General features: G+C 40.2%; 1 pseudogene; it reads left to right on the top strand.

Annotated features, from left to right (window-relative positions):
- The first annotated feature begins 2692 nt into the window (after positions 1-2692).
- LOC103077462 (glutathione S-transferase Mu 4-like) lies at positions 2693-3291 on the top strand (annotated as a pseudogene).
- The last annotated feature ends 13865 nt before the right edge of the window (positions 3292-17156 follow it).

Raw genomic sequence — 17156 nt, 5'->3', positions numbered from 1 at the left:
GAGCGAGAGAACCTTTCCCTGCAGCTCCCTATCGCTCCCCATTCCTCATGTTACCGCCTGAACCATCCCCCCACCCCCCACCCCCGTCTGTGGAAGAATTGTCTTCCATGACATTGGTCCCTGGTGCCAAAAAAGTTGGGGACCGCTGCCCTAGAGGACCCTCAAGGAGAAATGGATAATACAGAACACTAGGGAGCTTGAACACACATACTTAGCCCATAACAGACCATAGAAATGAAATTTAAAAAAAAAAAAAAGCAGAGTTAGAGAAACATCTGGAAATAATGAGGTTGATGTGTATAAATGTTTGTATGCTTTTAAAAAAAAAAACTTTCAAATGCTCATAGAACGTTTTTTTTCAGCAGCTTTTTTTTTTTTTTTTTTTTAACAGCAGCTTTTTGATTATGGCAGTGGCTATAAGTTTCTGGAGCTAGAAGTTTCCTGATGTAGAGGAAATAGCAGATTTGAATTTTAACTAGATCAGTGCTACTCAAAGTGTGGTCCGCATATCAATGTTAGTCCAAGAACAGTTTGTTACTTGTCTGCAGTAAGTACAGAAATTGACATTAAGTATTTTTAAAGTTTTATTGCAATTTGACATTGCTGCCACATTCAAATGAGTGATCAGTTGACTTTGACAAAGTATGGGTCTGTCATCTTTTGGAAAAAATTATCACACTAATCTTTTACCATAGGTGGTTTAAGAAGCACTGAGCTAGATTATTCTGGAGGTTATATGGACATTGAAATGAAGGTAAAGAAATAGCGAGATTTCCAGTTAGGATGACACAGTGATTTCATGTTTTATATACCCTTCTGGTCCAAACATATAGCAGAGAGAGATAAAATGTAAAAATAGAAAACCAAAAATGATACAGCCAGCTCTAAAAACAAGAAAATGGAAAAGAAAGCAAAGCAGTAGTACTGGACTTTCTGAGTTCCAGGTTGAGAAGCAGAAAAAAGCATCCAGGATTTTGGTGACTGTGAAGTATAAATTTCTTCATTGATGATATGTTGGTAGTAAGTTCAGTGTTGTCTACAAATCTCTTTCTTTCAACTGATCTTAAAAGGTTGCTATTTTCTCTCAGCTCCCCATTGTCCTCCTTATCTTTTGGATGAGGAGTATGAAGTCAGTCTATATTTAATCTGCCAGCTTTTTTCCCAGATAGCTTTTAAGATATTCTCTTGGTCTTTGGAATACTGCAGTTTCCCTATGAGGTGTCTGAGTGTGTTTTGGGGATTTATTTTTACTTATCCAGCTTGATATTTAGTATGATTCTCAATGTCATTATCTTTTCAAATATTATCTTTCTTTCATGCTCTGTGTTCTCTTCTTTTGGAACGTCTATTAGAGATATGGTGAACATTCTTATTCTATTCTCTAAGTCTCTTAATTGTGCTTTTACATCTTTTATTTCCTTTTCAGTTGTACTCCATTTACATAATTTTTTTCATACTATTTTTCTAGTTCAGCACTACTGTCTTCAGCTATGTATAGTGTGTTGTTTGACATATCCATTGAGTTGGTAATTTCAAACACTATATTTTTTTATTTCTGAAAATTTCATTTTGCTGGTTTTCAAATCTTTCTGTTTGTTTAGCTGGTAACAGTATTTCCCTCCATGATTTTTAATTTCTTATTTTTTTTAGCCAATTTAATGTGCTTTGGAAGTATATGTATAATTCCATTATATGAAGTTCAAAAGAATAGTACTCTTCATGGTTTTTTTTATGCTAATTCTTATTCATGGTGGCCTGTTTTCTTGTATTGGTTGTAATTTTTTATTATGAGCTCATGCTTGGTGGAAGGGGAGAAAATATTTATGTGTGGAAATTCTTTGTGACCCATTTTGAGAATGACTCCCTTCACAGAAATCTTACATTTTCTCTTCTAGGCCTCTTGAAGTGTAATCAAACTGAGACTACTTTTCCCATTTTATACTGATTTCTAAGGAGTTTCCTGGATCACTCAATGTGTTAGGATAAGAGAGAATATCTTTATTTATTTTTTGTTTATTATTTTTTTGAGTCCCTGTTTTCAATTCTTTTTTTAAAAATTGAGTTATGGTAGATGTACAATATTATATGTTACAGGTGTATAATACAGTGATTCATAATTTTTGAAAGTTATACTCCATTTATAGTTATTATAATATACTGGCTATATTCCTCGTGTTATACAATATATCTAGAGAATATCTTATTCATAAGTATGGTATATCACTCAATGGGATCGGATTCTCCAGATTTCTAATGTGTGAGTGTGTGGGGTTTCCCCATAACACCAAACAATTCTCCATACACCACCTGGGGGTCCTATGATTCAACTCAGTTCTGACACTTATCTACCCGGAGATAACATCAGATTCCATAGGTTAAGGGTTCAGTCCCACAAGACTGCCCCCCCCAACACACTTCAGATACCAATTGCAAGCCCAGGTTGTCACCTGTACTTCTGACCAACTGACTATAAATCATAGGTTCCCACGACCCCCTCCTTGGGTTTTATTAATTTGCTAGAGAGGCTCACAGTCCTCTGGTTCCTTCTTTCCTTCCTTCCTTCCTTTCTTCCTTCCTTCTTCCCTATAACTTTTTATTTTGATATAATTTCTAACTTAAAGAAAAATTGCAAGGATGAAGTTTCAGCCTAGTTCCACTGAGGTCATCCCCTGAGTCCACAGAAAGCTAAACCATGGCCATGAACTCGGGTTACTGGAACATTCACAGGCTGGCTCATACCATCTGCCTGCTTCTGGAATACAAAGACTTAAACTATCAGGGAAAGAAGTACATGGTGGGGGATGCTCCTGACCATGACAGAAGCCAGTGACTGAATGAGAAATTGAAGCCAGGCCTGGACTTTCCCAATCTGCCCTATTTAATTGATGATGCTTTTGAGATCACCCAGAGCAATGTCATCTTTTGCTACATTGCTTACAAGTACAACCTATGAGGGGAGACAGAAGAGAAGATTCATGTGGACATTTTTGAGAACTAGGTTATAGACACCTCCAATTAGCTGGTCAGTGTCTGCTACAGCCCTGACTTTGAGAAACTGAAGCCTAAGTACTTGGAGGATCTCTGAAAAGATGAAGCTTTTCTCACTTTCTGGGGAAGAGTCCATGGTTTGCAGGAGACAAGATCACCTCTCTGGATTTTCTTGCTTATGACAGTCTTGACCTGCACCATATATTTGAGCCCTAGTGCCTGGATGCATTTCCAAACATGAAAGATTTCATTGCCCACTTAGAAGGCCTGAAGACGATTTCTGCCTACATAAAGTTCAGCTGACTTTGCCCAGGCCCTGCGTACATAAAGATTGCTGTGTTGAGCAACAAGTAGAGTCCTGTAAGATCAGAAGATAGGACCTGTCCCTGCTTCACTGGGGCCCTGAAGAAAAGCTGGACCTCCCTGTAGCCCCAGAATCATCCCTCTTGTTCTTTTCTCCTTCTTTTCTTTCCCCTCCCTCATCCCTCAGGCCTTATTAGACCCCCTCCCCTCAGCTAATCCCTGTTCATCTTGGCCCTGTAAAGGTTTACTGTACCTTACTTTTCTTTAGCAATACCACCCCCCCAATCTTATCCTTCCTGCATAAGCCAACCAGACCATCTTTCCCTTCAGTGGTTGCCTCTGCTTTGAGGTACCTGATTGGACCCTTCTCCAGTAGAGCTCAGCTCTGAGCTCCCCAAAACTGCTCTGAAGACCAGTATTGGCCTGATGTGGAGACCCTGCTCCCCCAGCATGGTCCCTGCCTCAGCCCTGCCTGATCCCCAGTAAAGCCTTCTCTCTCTCTCTCTCTCTCTCCCTCTCTCTCTCACACGCACACACACACACATACACAGAGTTTATGAAGTAATTTACAAGGGAAGAAAATCCTAGACCTATCTCATGAAGCAAATGTTACCATATCAAACCCAACAGCACTAAAACTAACTAACTAAATAAAAGCATCTCAATTGTACTAATCATATTTTTTATTTTCTGTATTTTATATGAGGCTTTGACATCTCGGGGCCTTGCTAATCCTGAAGAGACTACCCCTTTCAGAGCTAGCTAATTCCTAGAGATATTAAACAACTTGCCTGCCAGGATGTCTTTGATATGCAAACCAACCAATTCATAGTCCATGCTCCCAACTACCTCCTTTATTGAACTCTCACACACCAAGCCAATATTCTCCCTGCCCTAATTCACTCCAGGGGCAGGTACAGGGCAACTGAGGACCACCCTCATAGCCCAGAGCTCACTGAAATTATTCAAACTAACCAATCCTAAAATGCTTAACTTCTCTTGCCTTTTTCTTCCCACCAGAACAACAATGAAGACTTGTGCTCATATTTTTCCCTTGCTCCTTCTGCCTCCTAACTGACCCTAGTACTTCCCCATGTGGCCCTGCATGGTGTGACATGTCCTCTTCTCTTGGAAACTGTGAGTAATAAACTCTTATTTCAAAGGCAGTTGTCTCCATATCTGTCACTTTACCATACCTGATTAAAACAAATCCCAGGAAGATTTCAAGATATCAACCAACTAGAGTTTATCCCAGAAATAAAATGATAATTAATTATCAGGAAATCTATTAAAGTGATATACCACACTAAAAAAATACACAGTCCTATAATCATATCACTTGAGCAGAAAAAGCACTTGATAAAATTCAATCAAATGTATCCATCCAAAACCTAGGGCAAATATATATTTAATTGTGACACTTTTGACATATTCCCATAAAGTCAGAATTTCAATAAACATTAATAAATGCTTCAGTCCTACATTATATTGAAGTTATTAACCAATACAAAAAGTCAAGGAAAACAAAGTGTATCCAAACTGGATTACGAAGAGACAAGCTGTCTTTATTTGCAGACTGTGTGATAGTCCACATAGAAAGTTCAGGAAAATTCAAGAGAACCTACACATAAATTATTAAAACAAATAAGTTTTGCTGGATAAAATATCAACCTATGAATCCAATTGAAGTCCTCAGGGTGCCTTCAAATTGTAGTTTATAACACATAATACCTAGTGAAAAGCAAATTTCAGAAATATTCATGTGGTTTGGTCTCACATATAAAGTTTAAAACCTGAAAAATAATACTATATGTGTTCTAGGGATGTATACAAATGTAATCATTTAACTAAAGCTTGCATGATAATGACAAATTCTAAATTCATGATACTGATTGTCTCTGGGGAGAAAAGGGAGAAAATGAGATTAGGGGTGGTAACCCATGGAACTTCACCTAGATCTATTATTATTTTCCTTTAAAAATCAGTTACAAATATTATAACAAATTAAGATTCGATAAAGCAGGGTGGTGGATGCATGGATATATCTTATATTTATTGCTATAGTTTTCTGTACAAAACATTTTATGATAAAACCAAAGGAATTAGGGAGATAAGTTAGAAAGCTGTTTGGTAATCTAGATGAAAGTTGATAGGAATACAGTCCAAGACAGTATTCTAGAAAGGAAGAAAGAGAAAGAAATATTTGAGCTAGACAGGGAGATGGGACCGTGGAGGAAGAGTGCATAATATCTCGCAGGTTTCTAGCTTGGATGACTGGTGTGGATGGCATTGCAACCACTAAGATATGACAGGAGTGTATTTTCTGCCATGTTTTGTTTGAAGTATCCATGGGACTTCCTGGCGAGAGTATGAGACTAAAAGTTGAATGCATGATTCTGAAAGTCGGGAGAAAGTAAGGACAGGCAATATGGGTATGGGAGTCAACAGCATTATAGAAGGTGGTGAAAACTATGCGAGTAGGTGAGACCATCCAGGTAATGACAGGAGAGTGAGAAAAGGAGCAGGAGGAGGATAAAGTCCTAAGAAATATTAATATTTAAGGAATTGGAAGAGTAAGGGAAGTTCAGAGAATGGTTGGGGAGACACAGAGGAGAACCATGAAATTGCTTTGTCACAGAGGTGCATGGAGTCGAAAATTTCAAGAAGGTAATGTTTGGTGGTTTTACATATAGCAGAGAAGTTCAGCAAGAAAAGGATTAAAAAATTTGCCTATTACATTTAGCAAATAAGAGGTTACTTGTGACTTTAGCAAGCATAGTTTCAGGGAATTGGGAGTTGTGGGAAGAAGTCAGGTTGAAATGGGTTGAGGATATAGTGGAAGATGAATATAGGAGTATAGATTGCTCGTTTAAGAACATCACCACTACTAGCTTTAACAATATAATCACCATAACTATCGCCACTACCAATAACGATAATTATTTCCCTCATTACCAGTACAATCACTGTCCTGTCCACTGGCTTTTTTGTAATTCCTTTTCCCTTCCTTCAGCTTCTCTCTTTTTATGCACATCTACTACATTTGTTTGGCTCTGTGTATAGGATAGGTTCTTGATCTTGAAGGGTTTACTCTGTAGTAGAAAAGACAGGCATACAAACATGCAACTTTAATACATGCACTCTGTGGTAGTCATTCATATTATTCTCCGGGTATTTCCTGCTTTCCTCATTCTGGGAACACAGTAGGATTATACATCCTTGTTCCCTGTAGCTGAGTGGGGCCACGTGTTTAATTCTGGCCAATGAGTTGCGAGTTAAAGGGACATATGCTACTTGTAACCTGGGCATTTAAATTTAATTGCTGGTGTGAAACCCTCTAGAGCCAAACTACAGTAGAGTGGCTAAGTACAGCCTGTAGGCCAAATCCAGCAGGAAGCATGTTTTACAAATAAAGTTTTATTGGAACACAATTGTGCCCATTTATTGTCTATGGCTTCTTTTTGCTCTAACGGCAGAGTAGTTGTGACAAAGACTGCATGGCCCTCAAAGCCTAAAATTATTTACTATACAGAAAAAGTTTGCTGACACTTTCTCTAAAACAACCTAGCTTACCCTGATGCTCCATACTAAGGCAGTGTAGTGATAAAAAATTTCTCTGATGTAAAGTGTGGTGTATTTGAATGAACACAGGCTCAGAAGCTAGATGGGGTCTCTGAGTCTACACAGTTAGCCCTGGGTGCTATGGAACCTTCTACTCAGGCCTTTGTGCTGCTCAAATCACTGTCTGACAGCACCAGCCACAAGGAAGAATGAAAGCAAATGGAAACAATCTCAGACTTGCTTTGTATGGCTCTTAGGGGTTTCTGTAGACTGAAAGTTTGTGTCCACTTCAAATTCATATATTGAAATCCTAACCCCCAATGTAATGGTATTAGGAGATGGAGCCTTTTGTAGGTGATTTGGTCATGAGGGCAGCACCCTCATGAGTGGGATTGGTGCCCTTACAAAAGAGACTCCACAGAGCTCCCTTATCCCTTCCACAATGTGAGAACACAGGGAGAAGGTACCACCTACGAACCAGGAAGTGGGCTCTCACCAGACACAGAATCTGCCTGCACCTTGATCTTGGACTTCCCAGCCTCCAGAACTATGAGAAACAAATGTGTGTTGTTCATAAGCCACTCTATCTATGGTGTTCTGTTATAGTAGTCTGAACATATTAAGACAGGAGTAAAGGGAATATTGATGAGTGAATGTTCAGTATGATCAAGCACTCTCTAAAAGTCAGAGCTGTCTAAAATCAGAATGAGTTGCCTTGCAAGAATGAAGGGTGCAAGTGACCCTGGGGTATGGAGCATAAGCTCCTTTTTGCCCCAAGTATACAAGAAGAAGCCAACTTAACTCTTGGAAAAATGATATATTAGTTTTCTATAGCTGCATAAAAAATTGCTAGAAACTTAAAACAACATACATTTATTTGCTCACAGTTCTGTAGGTCAGAAGTCTAGCAGAGCATGACTGGTTCTCTGCTCAGTGTGTCACAAGACTGATATCAAGGTGTTGGTCAAGCTGAATTCTCATCTAGAGGTTTTAGGGAAAAATCCACTCCAAAGTTCATTCTTATTAGAATTCAGTTCCTTGTAGTTGTCGGACTGAGGTCTTCATTTCCTTGTTGACTGTTAGCCAGTGGTGGCTCTCAGCTTCTAGAGGTTGCACACATTCCTTGTCATGTGTCTCCTTCCATCTTCAAGTCAACAATAGCGCGTTGAATCTTTCTGGTGGTTGAGTATCTGACTTCCTCTCCTGTGACCAGTCGGAGGAAACTATTACAATTTTAAAGGGTTCACATGATTAAGTCAGTCCACCTGAATAATCTCCCTGTCTTAAGGTCAATTGTGCCATATAACATAACCTAATTATGGGTGTAAACTCCATTATATTCACTGCCTTGGGAATATGCAAAGCGTGTACACTGGGGTGGGGGGAACCTGGGGTTGCATCTTAGAATTCTGCCTACTACAGATGAGAAGAGAATTCTAATATTGCATACTTAGCTGGACAAGTTGATGTTCAAAGTACATTCCAATCTTGAGAATCTATGATGCTCTGACTACATCAAAGTTCAGATTGAGAAGAGGGCCTAAGTCACAATTTCTGCCTTCATGCAGTTTTCAATGTGGGAATAAAATTAACACACACAAAACTATTAGCATTGTGCTAAACAAATGGTTAAACTGTGTAAATTAGGAGTCTATAGAAGATAGAGGAGGAGAGAGATTGGAGAGGGTTAAAAATGGTTAGAGTGTTTTCTTGGAGAAGGTGTGACTTGAACTGTTATTTGAAGGAGGATGAAATAGAAAATAACAAATGTCTTCCTCTTTCTAAACCTCTGGATGGTTTTTATTCATTGTACATTCACATTTCCAGTGTGATACTGAAAAATAGGCTAAGAAGATTTACCCAAAATTTAGAAATAGGCAAAAGTATGACTACATATCTTTGCAAGGTCATACTGGACTATTGGCAATATACTCATATTGCGTGAAGATCGATTCCCTCGGTCAGTGGTTCTCAAACTTTCATAAGTGTCAGAATGACCTGGAAGGCTTGTTAAAGCACATAATGCTGTGTCCTAGCCCAGAGTTTCTGATTCAGTAGGTCTTGAGTGGGTACCAAGAAATTGCTTGTCTAACACAATCCCAGGTGATGCTGGTGCTGCTGGTCTGGGGACCACGCTTTGAGAATTATTGCTCTAGAGGAACATACCATTGTTTGACTTACTATTTACCATTGATTAAGGCAAAGATTCTGTAAAGTTACGGGCTAAATTATAGAAGTTGCCAGTGATTTTTGTCCCGTAGAAATACAAATAATTTCTGTCCAATGAAAAATATAATTCCAATAGTTTTATTCCCCTGTAAGACATTTAGCTGTTTTATGTTTCAGCAATTTAGCAATCTTATTTAAGCATTCTTTCCTTCAGTGACTGTATATACTAGTCTCTCAGATCCTTCTTTGAGCTAGCATTAATACATACCCTCATTAACAAGTTAAATAAATCTTCGTGTTAAAATAAACTTTGGACATGCATACTATGTTTGTATGATAGTCATGATTTTAAACTTTTGGAAATGTATACCTTGACAGGGTTGTGTGATCAAATAAGTTTTTGACAAGCCAAGTTAAACAAATTTACACAGGATTCTTAACAATGCACCTCTCCCAGACTTTAATTTGCTATTTAAAAAGTAGATGATGCAGCATTTCACAAACTTATTTGACACTGGACACTTTTTCCTCAAAGTGCCTTTAGAAAACATTGCCCTACACAGTTATTATCAGTGACATCACAGCCATTTCCACAATTTCTAAAAGAAATATGTTACCTAACTGCACATATTGAATCTCATCTCAGTGGGAGAGCATATTTTTAAAGTCAAGGAAGAGAACTTTTGTGTCATTTGGCACTGAGGAGGCCTCCTCCACCAGATTCAGGGTGGAGAAACTTTTGTCCGCTTTTTATCTCTTAATACCAAGCAGGACTCCAAAGTTCCCCTCAGAGTTCCTGTGAGATGACAGAGAAAAGTTCAATGCATTTTTTTCTTCCCAGATCCAAATTTCCCATTGCCAAAAACCTTTCTTTTCAGCCCAAAAAAATGTTTGTAGATTTCTCCTTTTTCAGTGATGTCTAGGATAACTATGCCACAGAGTTGGAGAACATTCCACCGGTGGTTTGAGAGCAAAGGTAGTTACTATGTCAGGAATTCAGGGTTCTGTTTCTGTAGCCCCACATCAGTAGAGGCCTGGATTGAGCCCAAACCATGTTCCAACTATGGTTTCTCATTCTGGAAAGTTCTGTTGTAATTTGGGACCTTTTTTCCCCCAGAAAGGCTCTCACTTTCTCTCTCCACAGCCAACTGACTCCCTTGAGTGCTAAACTAAAGTTGGAGAATTTGAGGATTGTAAAGATTGACAGTTTGTGGTTTGCTTCAATTTAGAAGCTAATCTTGTAGGGGATCATGTCTCTAAATTTATGAAGTAGAGAAACTACTCTCCTTATGAGTGAGCAAGGACTTGGAAGACTGTTCCTCTGGTCAATCGTGTGTTGGTCTAAAGTGAGTAAACCACATACGTTTATGTTTGAAGTTCCTGGAAGCATTTACACCAATTGGATTGTGATATGGTCCTTCCGACCTATAAATTTGGTCACCTGTTTTTTTTTTAAATTAATCTATTTATTTATTTATTTTTGGCTGCATTGGGTCTTCGTTGTTGCATGCGCCTTCTCTAGTTGCAGCGGATGGGGGCTACTCTTCATTGCAGTGAGTGGACTTCTCACTGTGGTGGCTTCTCTTGTTGCGGAGCACAGGCTCTGGGCACGTGGGGTTCAGTAGTTGTGGTACGTGGGCTCAGTCGTTGTGGCTTGCAGGCTCTAGAGTGCAGGCTCAGTAGTTGTGGCACATGGGCTTAGTTGCTCCGTGGCATGTGGGATCCTCCCAGACCAGGGCTCGAACCCGTGTCCCCTGCATTGGCAGGCAGATTCTTAACCACTGCGCCACCAGGGAAGTCCCTGGTCACCTGTTTTTTAACCTGCTGGAATGTATTCTCTCAGGCAGCTTTTCCCCATGTTCCATTGATATGGAACACCCACTGAGGTTGGTAACCTCATTCTTGGTGGGCTCCACGAGAGATGTATGGATATCCTTAGCATCCATATGTCCACACTCACACTACCCCCACCAGTCCCTTCTATATTGTGCAGATTGGAACAGGCCCTGACTCTACGGAACCACCTAAGGCCAGAGGCAAAATTTCCCTCAGGTGAGTCTCCAAGTTCTAAAACTGAACCCTGGCTTTAACTACCATCAAGGCCATCATGTGCCCACAGTGATTCAGGTCAGCTCCCTGTGAGCAAACCTTCCTATATTTGGTCAATTTTGTCTGCTCCTCTCTTGTAGTTTACAGTGGAGTGCACAAGCAGAGCACTTTTCATACCATGTCACAGAATTTGCTCTTTGCCTTGGAGAAATGTTCCTACGATTCATTCTATTTGCATGTGCAATGGTCACCATCTTGCATCTCCTTTTATTTAAACTTTTAATTTTGAGATAGTTGTAGATTTACATGCAGTTGTAGGAAACAAGTCAGGAAGAAATTGTGTACCCTTTACCTAGTTTCTCCCAATGGTAGTATCTTGAAAACTGTAGTAAAATAGCAAAGCCAGGATACTGACATTGAAACAGTCCAGGAACAGAACATTTTCATCACCACAGGAGTCCATCCTGTTGTCTGTTTATAGTTATATCCACCACCTTACCTCCCTTCACCTGACCCCCTGGAAACCACTAATTTGTTCTCCATTTCTAAAATTTTACCTCTTCAGGGGCTTCCCTGGTGGCGCAGTGGCTGAGAGTCTGCCTGCCAATGCAGGGGACATGGGTTCGAGCCCTGGTCTGGGAGGATCCCACATGCCACGGAGCAACTGGGCCCGTGAGCTACAACTACTGAGCCTGCGCGTCTGGAGCTTGTACTCCACAACAAGAGAGGCCGCGACAATGAGAGGCCCGTGCACTGCGATGAAGAGTGGCCCCCGCTCGCCGCAGCTAGAGAAAGCCCACGCACAGAAACGAAGACCCAACACAGCCAAAAATAAATAAATAAATAAAATTTAAAAAAAAATTTTACCTCTTCAAAATGTTACGTAGCTAGAATAATATAGCATGTAACCATTTGGAGTTGGCTTTTTTTTTTCACTTAGCATAATTCTCTGGAGATTCATCAAAGTTGTTATGTTTATCAATAGTCTGTTTCTTTTTATTGCTGAGTAGTATTCAATGATATGAATATATTACCACTTGGTTAACCATTTACCTGTTGAAGGACATTTGGGTTATCTTCCAGTTTTGGACTATCACATTTGTGTAAGGTTTTTGTGTGAATTTTAAGTTTTCATGTTATGAGTGCAATTACTGGTTCATATGGTAATTTCACATTTAGTTTGTTTAAGAGACTGCCAGATCAACTTACGAATGACTGTACCATTCTACATTCCTACCAGCAATGTATGAGTGATCCAGTTTTTCCATATGCTTGTCAGCATTTTGGTGTTATCAATATTTTTATTTTATTTTATTTTTTAAAAAATTTATTTATTTATTTATTTATTTATTTTTGGCTGCATTGGGTCTTTGTTGCTGAGCACGGGCTTTCTCTAGTTGCGGCGAGCAGGGGTTACTTACTCTTCATTGCGGTGCACAAGCTTCTCATTGCAGTGGCTTCTCTTGTTGCAGAGCATGGGCTCTAGGCACGCAGGCTTCAGTAGTTGTGGCACATGGGCTTAGCTGTTCCACGGCACGTGGGGATCTTCCCAGACCAGGGCTGAAACCCGTGTCCCCTGCATTGGCAGGCGGATTCTTAACCACTGTGCCACCAGAGAAACCCAATATTTTTTACTTTAGCTCTTCTGATAAGTATGTAGTGATATCTCATTGTCATTTAAATTTGCATTTCTCTAATGGCTAATGATATTGAATATCTTTTCATGTGTTTATTTTTATCTAGGTATCTTTTTTGGTGAAATGCTTGTTTATGTCTTTTGCCCATTTTCTAATTGGATTGATTATTTATTTACTGTTGCATGTGAGAGTTCCTTATTTATTCTGGATACAAGTCCTTTGTCAGATATATGTTTTGAAAATATTTGAATAAATTCTATTGATCTGCCCTCAAGTTCACTGATTCTACAATATCTTCTCTCATCTCTAAAGTACTATTGAGCCCATCCAGTGAGTTTTTATTTCTCATAATTTTCACTTCTTAATTCCCATTTAGTTTTTTATAACTTCTGTTTCTTTGCTGAGATTTTTAAAAATCATTTTTCACTTGTTTCAATATAATTTGTAATTGTTTACTGAATCTTTCCCAGATAATTCCAACACCTGACTCATCTCAGCATTGACATTAATTAAATGTTTTTTTCCTTCAGGTTGTGATTTTCTTGGTTCCTGATGAGGAGGGATTTTCAATTGTACATTGGAAATTTTGGCTATTACACTAGGAGACTAAAAAGTTAGTCCCCACTAACTTTTTAATTTTAACAGGCATTCACTTTATTGAGATTTAGCATGCAGGTCCTGGCCTAATTTGGGGACTGTGGTTCTAATGACAATATAATTTTCAGAGCCTTTGTGGTCCTAGTTTTGTCCACTTGGCTTATATCATGCCACTGGGGCTCTCATTGACCCTTGCCAGTGTTGTTTGAGGGAGCTGAAGAAGTTTGCTTGGGCTTGGCTGTCTGGATCTTGTAGGTGCGGGAAGGGAGTCTCCCTTCTTCAGGGTTGAAGGGTGTTTCCTGGTGCTTGTTTTAGCAGGTTCCTCCTGTCTGCGGGGGACGATGAGTGCCTCCCTAGTTGGGTGCTTGTTGCGAGGGTGCCTCTGAGTGTCTGTGAGTGGGGGCAGGGAGAGTCTTAGGCCTGCAAGGACAAATAGGCTTCCTGGGCTGGGTGCATCCTGTTGCAGTTCCCCCCGCCCCCCACCGCTGCCTGTGGAAGATGGAGAGCACATCCCAGGCTACATACACAATTACTGTGGCATGATCCACTTGTTAATCTCCCCTCTTCGACCAGTCTGCACACAGACACACATGCACACATACACAGTGTCTCTGGGTGTAGGAGGGGAGCCTCAGGTCTAATGGGGAAACAAAATGCTTTCCCAGTTGGCACTCGTGCTGTTGACCCCCTTTGCCAGAGCCCTATAGTTGTGTGGTGTCTCTAGGTGGGGGAGGTGAGTCTCCAACAGGGTAAGGATAGAGAGTGCTTACCCTAGTAATTTATTGTCAGTAGGGTTTCCAATTGATTCCCCTTGCTGGTTCTGTCAGGTGCACATAATAATGTCAGTGGGACTCCTGTTCCATCTGGGGGAGGAGTGAGCCTATCTGGGCTGCCTTTTCTCTTAATAGGTTAGGGGTTAAGATATGCCAGGTCTGGGTGGCCTTGCTGGCCTTCTTCTGTTGTGTGGTGGTTCAAAAGATGCCCTGCCACTGTTGTGTTTCTCCAGTCTTGTGGTCCATCTTCCACCTTTCAGAGTTTTTCTTTGATTGTCTCTTGAGTTGTTTTTAGGGGTCATAGTCATGTTTAGCAGGGAGCAGAGAGAGATATGTCTACATCATCTTGTCTGGATGTCTCACCTTTCTTTTTTTATATATAGTCTCTATTTTAGCATTCCTAGTAATTTTACAAGTCTCTTCACTATTACTTTTGACTTTATCACTGTTTTTGCACTTATCAGATATTAAAGAATTAGTATTTGTAAAGCATCTTAGAACCAAGTACAAAGTCAGCAAATATGCATCCATCTAACAAATACTGTGAGAACAGACACCAAAACGTTGGCACATAAGCACTAAAAATATAGTAATCATGCTTTTTCTATAGAGCAGGACTTTCTTTGTTCTTATGTAAGCTTGTAAGTAAAGAGGACTTACGTGTTTGAAATCATAGTGATCATTTATTGAGTTCTTACTGTCCCTGGGTAGTATGCTAAGGCCTTTAGTATATTAACTCACTAACTCTTGACAATAACCATGTATGATAGTGTAATGGTTGAATAGTGTCCTGCCAAATTAATAGCCCAAGTCCTAACCCCCTATACTGGTGAATGTGACATTATTTGGAAAAAGGATCTTTGCAGATGTAATTAAATTAAGGATCCCAAAATGAAATCATCCTGGATTAGGGTGGGCCGTAAATTCAATGACTAGTCTCCATATAAGAGAAAGGAGAGGGAGCTTTTGAGACACAGAGAAGGTCTGTGTGAGACCTTCAGACAGGTCTGGCTCAGAAGCAGAGACTGGAGTCATATAGCCCTAAGCCAGGGAACATCAAGGTTTGCCTGCAGCTACCTGAAGCTAGGAGTGAGGCATGGAATGGATTCTCTCTCAGAGCCTCCAGAAGTAACCAACTCTGCCGACATTTTGATTTTGGACTTCTGTCTTCTAGAACTGTGAGAGAATACATTTCCGTTGTTTTAAGCCACCAAGTTTGTGGTCATTTGTTGACAGCCTCAGGAAACTAATACAGGTGTATTATTATATATCTCCATTTTATAGATGAGGAAACATGGTTGGAAATGTTAAATGACTTGCATATATTCACACAGCTAGTAAGTGGTGGAGGTGGGAATTAAACCCAAGACTATCCACTACAAAGCTTGTATTTTCAATCTTAACTTTCTAAAATATCATTCATAACAGGTTTAAACAGCACCGAAGCCTCCACACTTCTCACTCCCCCAACCCTTTCTTCACAGGCCTTTCCCTATTCCAAGAGACTTCCGTTGCTCTTAAGCTGTTCCTGCTTCATGTTGCTAGTAGAGATGATTGATTCACCTCATGGTTCGGTATTACTGACCCTCACTTCTTCCATCTCAAGGCAAATTTAAAGCGGTTCTAGAGGAGAGGGCAGTGCTTAACACAAAGGAAAAGCTTCTGATAGGCAGTCTTCAGGCCATGAGCAGCCAATCAGAAGTAGAGATGCTTTTAGGCTGAGCAGGGTCTGTCAGTTCACGTCACCCGTGCTGATGCCTTGTTTCCACCACACTTAAAGCCATTCCAGCCATTGTTTTGAGGATCAGGCTATAGCAAAAGATACTTGCCTCCTGAAACTCAGTCTGTGGGCCCTGGAAGTGAGCAAGAGCTGTCATGCAATTTGTCCCTTGTCAAGAAACCTTGTATCAGGTGCTGGGGAGAAAAGAAGCAATTGTAACTTCCCCGTGGTTCTTCTAAGAGTGTTTCTTTGCTAATAGGATGTCATTAAACATTATGCACAATTGGCTGGATATTTAAATTATAGATAAAAATATTTTTTTTTGTAAAATGTGTGCATGTAAAAATAAACCAATGTGTGAGAACAGAGTGCCTAAGCAGCAGACGGCACGCTGTGGGGCTGGGCATGCTGATGTTATGTCTGCCATCAAATTTGGTGTCACAGAGTAAGTTGTTTCAATAGCATATACTTATTAAGCGCCTACTGTGTGCTAGGCATTGTTCTGGCTGATTCTCTGCTTAGTGTCAGCTACATGAGATAAATTCTTAATTCACCAATCCTCTGAATATAGCTAAGATGAAGCAGAATATCATTTTTTTTGCTTCTTCTGGCAGGAGTTAAGAAAAATGGGAGCGAGGAGGAGGGCTTCCCTGGTGGCGCAGTGGTTGAGAGTCTGCCTGCTGATGCAGGGGACATGGATTCGTGCCCCGGTCCAGGAAGATCCCACATGCCACGGAGCGGCTAGGCCCGTGAGCCATGGCCACTGAGCCTGCGTGTCCGGAGCCTGTGCTCCGCAACAGGAGAGGCCACAACAGTGAGAGGCCCGCATACCTGAAAAAAAAAAAAAAAGAAAAAAGAAAAATGGGAGCACATAGTTCTAGACTAGAGCCAAGTAAATCTGACACTGAATTCTGTTTTAACCTTGACCTCTCCAAATGGAAAATTTTCCACATTCATTCAGCTGACAACATTGAACAAATGGATCAGTGGTTAGAAGTCAGAGAGAGAGTTAGCAACCAGTTCTTTTCTGAAAGACTAGCCAAAGAACTGTTTCTAGAATACTAGCTAATTACTTAAATGTTGCTGGAAAAAATGTTCTAGTGCATATCAGTTAAATTGCTTGGATAAACATGGGCATATAAAACCTTATCAGTGTAATCATATCTTAGAAAATGTGAGCTTGTGCCCCAGTATCCTTCTCTTTGAGGACTTTAAAGAACAAAATGCTCCCTTGACAGTGAAGCACTTCATGTGGCAAGAGCCCCCATGGGTAAAGCCTAGTATGGGAGCAGAAACCAATGCTGTGATTGAACAATCTCCACAGCTTGTCATATGGTCCAGTTAGTGATGGAGAAGATC

The sequence above is a fragment of the Lipotes vexillifer genome, unplaced genomic scaffold (assembly GCF_000442215.2).
Source record: "Lipotes vexillifer unplaced genomic scaffold, Lipotes_vexillifer_v1.1 scaffold15, whole genome shotgun sequence".
Taxonomy (NCBI): Eukaryota; Metazoa; Chordata; class Mammalia; order Artiodactyla; family Lipotidae; genus Lipotes; species Lipotes vexillifer.
The sequence above is the reverse complement of the archived record's forward strand: the minus strand, read 5'-3'. Positions and strand labels throughout refer to the sequence as shown.